General features: G+C 32.8%; 1 pseudogene; it reads left to right on the forward strand.

The window, feature by feature from the left end:
* The first annotated feature begins 3,343 nt into the window (after window positions 1–3,343).
* LOC142614448 (putative disease resistance RPP13-like protein 1) lies at window positions 3,344–9,710 on the forward strand (annotated as a pseudogene).
* Window positions 9,711–10,700: the final 990 nt, after the last annotated feature.

Genomic DNA, 10,700 nt, shown 5'->3' on the forward strand with positions numbered 1-10,700 from the left:
TAGTATCAACTATATTCTTTCATATTAATTAGGAAGTTTTTGTAGTAAAAATTGTTGTAGTTTGTTCCTAAAAAAAGTAAAAAACATAATAAAATAATTTCACAATTATTTTTATGTGATTAGACACATTATTTTATAAATGTTATAGAGTAAAATTTTTCCTATCTTATCATCACTTTCTCTTCATTTATTATATTGTTTGTTCAAGTAGTATCAACTATATTCTTTCATATTAATTAGGAAGTTTTTGTAGTAAAATTTGCCATAGTTTGTTCCTAAAAAAAAGTTAGTTTTTTCCTTAAATTATTCACTGTTTGCAGGTCTTATATTATTTTCTGTTTTAGTTTTATTTTAATAATATAAGTTTCCAATATTTTGAAATAAACTAACTTTTAATTTTTAATTTCAAATTATGCAAATAAGCTATTGAAATTAAAAATAAAAAAAATCAATCCTAACACTAAAGTCTTTTTAGTAAAACTTGTATAAAATTTAGCATTTTCCTAAGAATATTGGCATGAGGTATATCAAATGTCATTTGGCACACCAAACACTAAAATCTTAGCTTCATAAGGCGTTTTAAATCTCAAAAAATTTCCAACATGCTACAATACCGTTCTATTAATATAATGGCACTATAGCAAAATCTTAAATTTTTATTGCTTTTTTTATTCACCTGGTGGGCCCTCTCTCTTTCTAATTTATTTTTTATTCCTCACTTTCTCTCTTCCCTCTTACATGTCTGCATTTAATTTGTATATATTATTTTAATGTGTAGAATTAAATAATAGAAAATGTATTGTACGATGAATTGTATAATGATGTGTTAAAATAATAAAGTAACATTTTTTATATGTTAAAATAGCATATTTTTAAAACATGATGCTTTAAGAAAGAGGGATCCTCATGGTAGAACGTGGGGATTATTACTCATGGTATAAAAGTGTATTAAGTACCCATTTGGATTGCACTGATTGCACGTTTTGCGTTGGCGCTTTTTTTAGTAGGACCCACAGCACTGTGCACATAAATGAAGACAAACTCACAGGTAGCATTATAGACAAAATATTCAACAGTATTAATCAATATTATATTATTATATATCCACAACACAAATACACTAAACACCAATCATTCATTGAAATATAATTTTTTAATCAAAGTAAATTTCAGCTATTCATTCTAGTAACTTTTTGGCTCAACACCCAACCATTTTATTTTTGGTGCAATTTGTCTTGTCATGTCATGTATGTACTGGGACCCGCATTTTAAAATTATTTTGCTACAATGTTTTCAGTTTTCAGTAAAATAAGCGGTATCCAAACAAACCCTAAGTATCCGTTTGGAAACAACTTATCTAGCTTTTTGCTAAAAAAAATTTTGTTGAAAGTGTGCTAAAGTATACTTGTACATTGAAAAAATTTTAAAAAGTGAGAAAATGCAAGAAAAAGTGAGGTTTTAAGAAACTGTACATAAAAACTAAAAGTTAAAAGCTGAACTTATAAGCTAATGCCAAACACAATCTATGGGGTTTTTTTGTCCAAAATGCACAAAATTTTTTGTTCTCATGCAACAAGACTTAGAGTCAGTTTGGAAACAGCTTATATAGCTGAAATTAGAAATTTTTTTACTGAAAGTATTGTAAATAAAGTAAAAAGTTAACTGAAATAGTATAGTAAACTCATAAATATTACCAAAAAATACAATAAGATCCATAAATATTAGTAAAAATTAGCTAAATAGTAAAAAAAAAACCTGTTAAATATAAGCAATTGCAATCACAAACTCAATCTTAATGGTAAAAATTTCTGTCAGTGAGTCACTTAGCTGACTGCTGGAGCAGTCAGCTAGTGCCGCAAAGTGATAAAGATAAAGGTTCTCCCATCTTTTCTCTCCCAAAAAAAAAGAAAAAAAAAAAAGAAAAAGTTAAGATAAAGATAAAGGTTCTATTAGGTTAAGTATATCCATTGTTTTAGAAACTTTGAATTTTTTGAAGCTTCCTACCGTGAGCAAAACTAGGGTTGCCTTACGGAAGTTTTGAGCACTTCCTACCAATAAAGCAGTCAATCTTACCGTCACACACTCTTAATGCGATGATTACTCTATAAGTGAAGTGTAGAGGGGACAAGGGCCAAGGTTCAAGTTTTTACGAAGGAGCGTTACACACATATACACTTAGATTAAATTATAGTAGAATTTTTATCTTAAAAATAAAAAAACAAAAAAAACAATCAATCTTCTTAACTCGCTGCATTTTCTCTCTTTCTTCCTTTACATGATCCTTCCCAGTATTTGTTTGCACTTTTTAACATGCTGCATTTTCTCTCTTTCTTCCTTTACATGATCCTTCCCAGTATTTGTTAGCACTACAATCATGGAAAAGTTAAAAATTCACTTATATAAAGTTGTGTAAAAAATTAAAAATAGTAACAATAAAAATTTACATCATCACTATTTATTTTTTATTTTGTATTTTATTTTATACATCTTTTTATGTATTTAAAAAATAAAAGAAGAGAATTAATATTATTATTGTGTGTGAAGAAAAAAAAATAATTAATTTTTTTTAAAATTACATTTAAATAAAACATAATATAAAATAAATAATTTAATGTTGGATATTTTAAAAAGTGTGTGTATATATATTTTACGGCACACGTTAAGCCATCTATTTTTGGAAAAAATTTCTCGAGAATTGAAAAAACTGTCAATACTTTTTCAATTCTCAAGAAAAAAATTTCAAAAATAAAAATTATTATGTGTCTTTAAGGCACACATTAGCAAAATTCATATATATATATATATATATATATATATATATTCTAAATTAGACCAAAAGCTTGTGTTGTTAATCAGAGTCAGATGCTCGGGACCGGATAGTTACGCGAATGCTATGGCTAGATTGGGGAGGAAAATTTTGTAGTGTTTAACAGTCCCCCATCACCTAATATTTCCTCTTTTCTGATGCTAATGGTGTGTAGTGTGTACTGTATAAGGCACTATGCCAAAAGGCCCAAAACAATGCCTATTTTGGCTATGTAGCCTTTGTGGTTAATAAAATTTCCTTTTTTAACCCAAAAAAAAAAAATCAGACTCAGATACTCCATTTGGTATCTTTCCACCCTTTAATGCTTTATGCTTTAAAAGCTGCGTAGGCTGAAAAAAGTGTTTCGCACCAAGACCAATTGAGAAATCAAAAAATAACAAAAACACTTGCAGTTTTCTTGAACTCTCGCAGAACCAAGTAAATCTCTCTTCAGTCTTTCACTCCTAACTCCAATTTTCTGAGGAGTCTCTTTGGTTACTTCATTTCCCATATTTCCTTCTTTCCCACGAACAAATCATGTCAATTATCGGAGAGGCTGCTTTATCTGCTTTCTTTGAGGTGCTGTTTGAAAAGTTAACCTCCTCTGATGTGTTGAAGATCTTTGCGCAAGAGAGACTTCATGCTGACCTCAAGAAGTGGAAGACAATGTTACTGAAAATACGTGCAGTTTTGGATGACGCAGAAGAAAAGCAGATGACAAGCAAGTTGGCGAAGATCTGGTTGGATGAGCTCGAAGACTTGGCTTATGATGCAGACAACATCTTGGACGAGTGTGCTACTGAAGCCTTGCGACGTAAGGTGAATGCAGAAGCTGCTACAAGTAAGGTACGAAAGTTCATCCCTACTTATTGCGTGGGTTTCAATCCAAGTTCTGTTATTTTCGATGCCAATATGCGGTCCAAGATTGAAGAGGTTGATGCAAGACTGCAAAGAATTGTGACAGAGATGAATGGTTTGGGATTGATAGAAAATACTGGGAGAAGGACTAGAACAACAAGATCATGGGTGCCCACAACTTCTCTAGTGAATGAGGGTCATGTTTACGGCAGGGATGAAGATAAAAAGGCTATTGTGAAGCTGCTGTTGAGCCGTGAATTGGGTGATGCTCAACTCTCTGTGATTTCCATACTTGGTATGGGGGGATTGGGCAAGACAGCTCTTGCCCAACTAGTTTACAATGACGATGTTGTGAGCCGTTATTTGATTTAAAAGCATGGGCTTGTGTTTCTGATGATTTTGACATTGTAAGGGTGACAAAAGTAATCCTACAATCTCTTATTGCTCCAGAGATTTACGATGTTAATGATCTGAACTAGCTACAAGTCAAATTGAAGGAGAAATTATTTGGCAAGAAGTTCCTATTCATTTTGGATGACGTTTGGAATGAAGACTGCGATAATTGGACTAAACTAAGTAGTCCATTTGAATTTGGAGCTCCAGGAAGTAAGATTATTGTCACAACTCGAAATTATGGCATTTCATCAACAATGGGAACTACTCCAACTTATGAGTTAAAAGTTTTGTCAAATAATGCTTGTTGGCGAATATTTACCCAACACGCATTAGGGGCAACAAATTTTACCATGCATCCAGAACTTGAAGAAATTGGTAGAAAAATTTTATATAGGTGTAAGGGTTCACCTTTGGCAGCAAAAGTACTTGGAGGTCTTTTACGCACTACAAACAATCATGATGAGTGGAAAAATGTGCTACAAAGTAAGATTTGGGATATTCCAGAAGAGAAAAGCAATATTCTTTCAATTCTTAAATTGAGTTATAAATATCTCCCTTCACATTTAAAAATGTGTTTTGCATATTGTTCTCTATTTCCAAAGGATTATGAATTTGAGAAGCAAGAGCTCGTCTTGTTATGGATGGCAGAAGGTTTGGTTCAAGAAACAAAAACAACCAAGTCAATGGAAGAGATTGGTAGTGAGTATTTTCGTGATCTACTTATGAGATTGTTTTTTCAATGATCAAATAATAATGAGTCACTCTTTGTCATGCATGATCTCATCAATGATATAGCTCAATTGGCAGCAAGAGGCTTGTGCTATAGATTGGAAGATACAATGAGCGGTAATAAGCAATCCGAGATTTCTACAATGGTACAGCATTTCTCTTACATTCAATTTGTGTTTGATGAAATCAAAAAGTTTGAAGTTTTCCCCAAAGATAGGCATCTACGAACCTTCTTGCCACTACCAATTGAAAAGAGGGGCTATTTAGCAAATTATGTTCTTAGTTGTTTGTTGCCACAATCAAGATACTTAAGGGTATTATCCTTAAGTGGATATGAAATCTTTGAGCTACCAAATTCAATTAGTGATTTAAAACACCTAAGATACCTCAACCTTTCTAATACTTCAATTAGAAGGTTACCAGAATCAACAAATTTTTTATATAATTTGCAGACGCTGATATTGAAAGGTTGTTCTTCTCTCACAACGTTACCAAAGAAATTTGGGAATCTAGTCAATCTTTGACATCTTGATATTTCAGATGTGAGTTCAATCAAAGAGATGCCAGTGGGAATAGAAGAATTAAAGAGCCTACAAACCCTATATGATTTTGTTGTGGGGAAAGATACTGGATCCAAGATTGGAGATTTGATGAACTTGAAGTTTCTTCAGGGAAGACTTTGTATTTCAAACTTGGAGAACGTGCTTGATGTTGAAAATGCAAGAAAGGCCAATTTAAATGGTAAGAAGAGTTTAGATGCATTGGTGATGAAATGGGAGGTAGATGATTTACAGGATGGAACAATTGCAGAAGATGTTTGTAACATGCTAAAACCTCATAGAACAGTGAAAACACTTTTCATTGAAGGTTATGCTAGTGTGAAATTCCCAATGTGGTTAAGAGATCCTTCCTTTCCTAATATGGTGGAGCTAAGGGTTGACAGATGCGGAAAATGTGTGTCCTTACCTGCTATAGGACAACTACCCTTTCTCAAATACCTCGTCATTACAAGAATGGCCAAGGTGCAAAGGCTTGGTCCTGAGTTTTATGGGAAAGGTTGCTTGAAGTCTTTTCAATCCCTAGAGACACTTCGCTTTGAGGATATGCAAGAGTGGCAAGATTGGATTCCTTGCAAGAATGATTTCAAAGAATTCATTTGCTTGCGTGAGCTTTCTATCTCTCCATGCCCCAAATTGCAAGGAAAATTGCCCTGCCATCTCCAATTGTTGGAAAAATTTTCTTTTTATAATTGTGAGCAGTTGGTTGTTTCAATCCCAAGCCTTCCAATGCTTCATAAATTTGAAATTGTGGGATGCAAAGAGGTGAATATAAGCAAATTTGAGTTATACTTGCCAAAGTCGATGGTTCTTTCTATTCCAGATTTGAAAAGCTTGGTGGAGAAGCTCATGCCTGGATTAGCAAAGGTAGAAAATCTGACAATAAGGGATTGTAAAGAGTTATCTCTATGGCAAGATAGGCTTAATTCCCGTGTAACACTAGATATTAGATCAAGCCCAAGTCTGGTCAACATCAACTCTTGATGTCTACTTTAAGGATACTAAGAATTGGAGATTGTAGTGCTTTGAAAACCTTGCTGATGTCTAATTGTACATGTCTGGAATATGCATGTAACACCCCATAATTTTATTACTTATTTAATTATTATACCTAAATTAAAAATGAGGCCTACAATTAAATGGATTGAATTGATTTGGGCCTAAGACATTAAAAATAAAATAAGTGCTTGAGATATAAGGCCCAAGTGAGGTGGCATAAGTAAAATATGAGCCTCGATAACCCTAGCCTTTTACCCTTTTAAGTTACACATGTATGCAGATAAGAAAGTTCTTTTTTTTGTTTTCAGCCGCAACACACGTTTGAGCTTTGTTCTCTTTTCTTCTCTACGGCTGTGCACAAATATTCAGGTATGGTTTGTCTTGCTCTAAATTTAGGAAGTTGGAATAGTCATAGCTAGAAATTGTTATGAACCTAGACTATCTTTATACTAATAGAAAAGGGTGCAGCCTCCATTTGTTAACCGAATCAACCATCACCTTTTTGTTATTGGCTAAAACAAGTCCAATGGCATCATGGGAACTATAGGCTACTAGATTGATAGTTAAGGCTTCTACATGGCTTCCTATATTTGATTGAATATATATATATATATATATATATATATATATATATATGTATATATAATTTTTACTATGAAGATTTAAAGTTTTTAAAAGGGAGTTTTGGCTTCTCTAGCAGACCATGATGATTATTGTAGTAGGAATTGTATATATATAGCCATATGGTCACCATAGACTTTGAAATTGAACAAATAGAGTAATAGGCTTGGACTTTGTGACTATGTTAAAGGGATAAGGGTGCTTGTGTTAATATGTATTCACACATAGTCTTCATTGTTGACCAAATCAACTATCACCCTTTTATTTATTTTCTAAAACTTGTCCAGCTGCTTTAAAAGGGACAATAGGCAACTAGTAAGGCTTGTACGTGACTTCCATGTTAGATTGAATATAAATATAAATATAAATATATATATATATATATATAAAATATTAGAGTTAATAGATATCCATCAACATCAAGTGGGGATGCTAAGCAACTAGATGGATAAATTAGGGTCATACATGGCTTCCAATATTAAATTGGATAGTTAAGTGAATAAATGGAGGATTTTGGATATATCAATATTGTCTAGGATAAAACCATTTAAGCGTAAAAATAGATTTTTAAGTGGGAAATTGTGTATTGATGAACTTATTTTTGGTGTTGCTAAATTCTAATTCTACTGAATTGTTGTGATTCAAGGGAGGTTGATTTCCTTTATATTTGCAACTAAGAGGTAAGTGGTGTTTGCTAATTTTAGGAGTTTTCTCAAAACAGTGTTTGATTATTAAACTATTCTATATCAAATAAATATGTTGATATTGTATATAAATTGATACTTTATAAATGCTTGATGTGCACGTTAAATATTCATTTTATGAAAAACATGTAGGACAACCTAAATTTATTTAAACTTGTATGTGTGAATATATATTTATATTTTGAGAATTATGAATGGATTATTTATGTGAGCATCTTGAATATGTTTTGAAAACCTATGGCAAGTTGTGATTAAAAAGCTCAGTATTGTGTTAGTTCTTAGCAAGGGATAATCATACTGCAGCTAGTCCTTAACAAGGGACGATCCCAGAAAATGGGACAGTGCACATTTGGAAGCTCCTTAGTAAGGGAGTATACTATTGAGGATCCAAAAAGGAAACTCCTTAGCAAGGGAGTGCACCTTTAGGTTCCAAAGGAACCATCCTTAAGAAAGGAAATGAAAAGGAGGTTCCAGTCCCGGAAAAAAGGATAGCACAATCCTGTCAACGGGGCATAAACATTGACCATGAATAAAGCCTAGGAAATTGTGTTTGTGATGGTATTGATATATATATATATATATATATATATATATATATATATATATATTAAGAAAGGAAATGAAAAGGAGGTTCCAGTCCCGGAAAAAAGGATAGCACAATCCTGTCAACGGGGCATAAACATTGACCATGAATAAAGCCTAGGAAATTGTGTTTGTGATGGTATTGATATATATATATATATATATACACACTATGATGGCTCACTATCTAAAGATTATTATTTCTTTTATATGAAATATTTGATGATAAAATATTGATGAGGTATGAGTAATAAATTGTTTGTAAGAATTATTTTTTAAAGGTTGTTCCCACATCCCAATGTTAGTGAATTTCACTTATTGAGTTATCTCACCCCCTTTATTTCCTCTTATAGATATATTAGAGGGATTATTGGACTAAAGATTACTGGGAGTCAACAATTACGAAGTATTTGTGGGACTGAAGATTTTATTTTTATTTTTATGGTATTAAACATTGTACTGGAGAATTATTTTAAAAATATTTTTTAATTTTTGGTGAATTTAGAGCTCTGATATTTGTGATGAAATTTTTAAGTTACTAAATACTTTTATTTAATATTTTTATGAATTTTTCAGGTTAAATAGGATTTTATTACTATTGATTTTGGGGCGTTACAATGCAACTATTGAGAAATGTGGTTCTTTGACATTCATTTCACGAGGAAAGTTACTTCCAACTTTGAAAAGGTTAGAGATAAAATATTGTGAAAAATTGCTGTTTGTGGTAGATGAGGAGGGAGAGGCTTCTTCTTTGCATCCTTCTATATTGATGAACAAGGAGAATCTTTGCAGCAACAGTTACAGCCATGGGTCTCTTCTTGAGCACTTGGAGATTAGTGATTGCCCATCTCTAAAATGCTTATGGGACTTACCTACCATGCTTAAACACCTTGAGATTCATGGTTGCTTAGAGCTGACATCCTTGTCATCAAGAAACCAGTTACCTACAGCCCTTAAACGTCTTGTTGTAAGGATTTGTCCAAAACTGGAGTCAGTAGCTGACAAGTTACAAAATAATGCCTCTCTTGAACATATTGAAATCTGGAATTGTGAAAAGCTTAAATCCTTACCTGAGGGCCTACAAGAACTCTACCATCTCAATAAAATCGACATATGAGGCTGTTCTAGTCTTGTTTCCTTCCTGGATGGAGGGACACTCCCCACCAGCCTGAAAGAGCTTTCAATATCATATTGTGAAACTAGAGGCCTTACCTAACCTCACCTATCTTGAAAAATTAACAATAAGGGAATGTCCAAGCATCACATCCTTTCCAGAAGAGGGTTACTCCACCAACCTAACATCACTTTCATTGAGTGGGATGAATATTTGTAAGCAAGTGTTATTTGAGTGGGAGGCAGACCCTCCCAGACAAGGGTCTGCCTCCTTCGCTTCTAGAACTTAATGTTATTGGGTGTCCAATTCTGAAAAAACACTGCAAGAAAGGCAAAGGGCGAGAGTGGTACAAGATCGCCCACATCCCTCGCGTTCAGATTGATGGCAGGTCTGTCTATGAGTTGGAAGAGGAGGAGCTATAATTGAGTACAACAGAGACGAAAAGAAGTCTAGATATTTACTTCTTCCAGATACAACATTTAAAAAGGAAAGAAAAAAATATTTTAAATTTTTTTTACATAATAGTGTTCATTGCATTGTGGATGAAGAAAGCTGATTAAAACAATAAACCCAAATGAAAGAACAAAATCAGTACTCTATGTATGTAATTGCAAAAATATGATTGTGGAATCTAACTCCTAAAAATTGTTCTCAAATTTTCAGAACAGAGAGGTACATTAAATTTTGGGTAGTATGATGTCTTATAGTTTGTAATTTAGTTGAATTATATGAACCTTTTATATGTAAGAACACACACCTGTTCAAAGAAATGCCTGAAAGAGATTTTGTATTGTGGAATTTGATAATTGCAGGTTAGGAAACATGGTTTGGGACATGATGATCAGTGGATATGCACATAATGCTGGTTGGATTTTTAATACTATGCCCAAGGAGATTGTCATTTCAGCCAAAGAATATGATTTGCACAGATAATCGATGCATTGTCATCTTTGCTGCAGTTGGCAGTTATTCCATAAATATAAGGTATTGGTCAAATGCTCAATCTATAGTTACCACTACAATCTCTAATGAATCACACTTTTTTTTAATGATCCGATAGTGATTTGATTATACCCATTTTCCTTGTCTGATTGAAAGTCCATAAATAAATAGCTTCCTATCTTTTGTGGTTAATTTATTCCTCATTGCCAACCAACATATGAATGCATGTTTGGGGATTGATTTTGAAAACCAAATCACCTTCCACCAGTCTACAACTGGAGCCTTGGTTCTTAACTGATTCCAAGTATCAGCACAAGTATGTTCCTGATTTTGAAGCAGTCCACACAGCCTTATCATAGTCTCCAAACTCAACGAAGAACAGTTTACTCTGT

The sequence above is a fragment of the Castanea sativa genome, chromosome 11 (assembly GCF_040712315.1).
Source record: "Castanea sativa cultivar Marrone di Chiusa Pesio chromosome 11, ASM4071231v1".
NCBI lineage: Eukaryota > Viridiplantae > Streptophyta > Magnoliopsida > Fagales > Fagaceae > Castanea > Castanea sativa.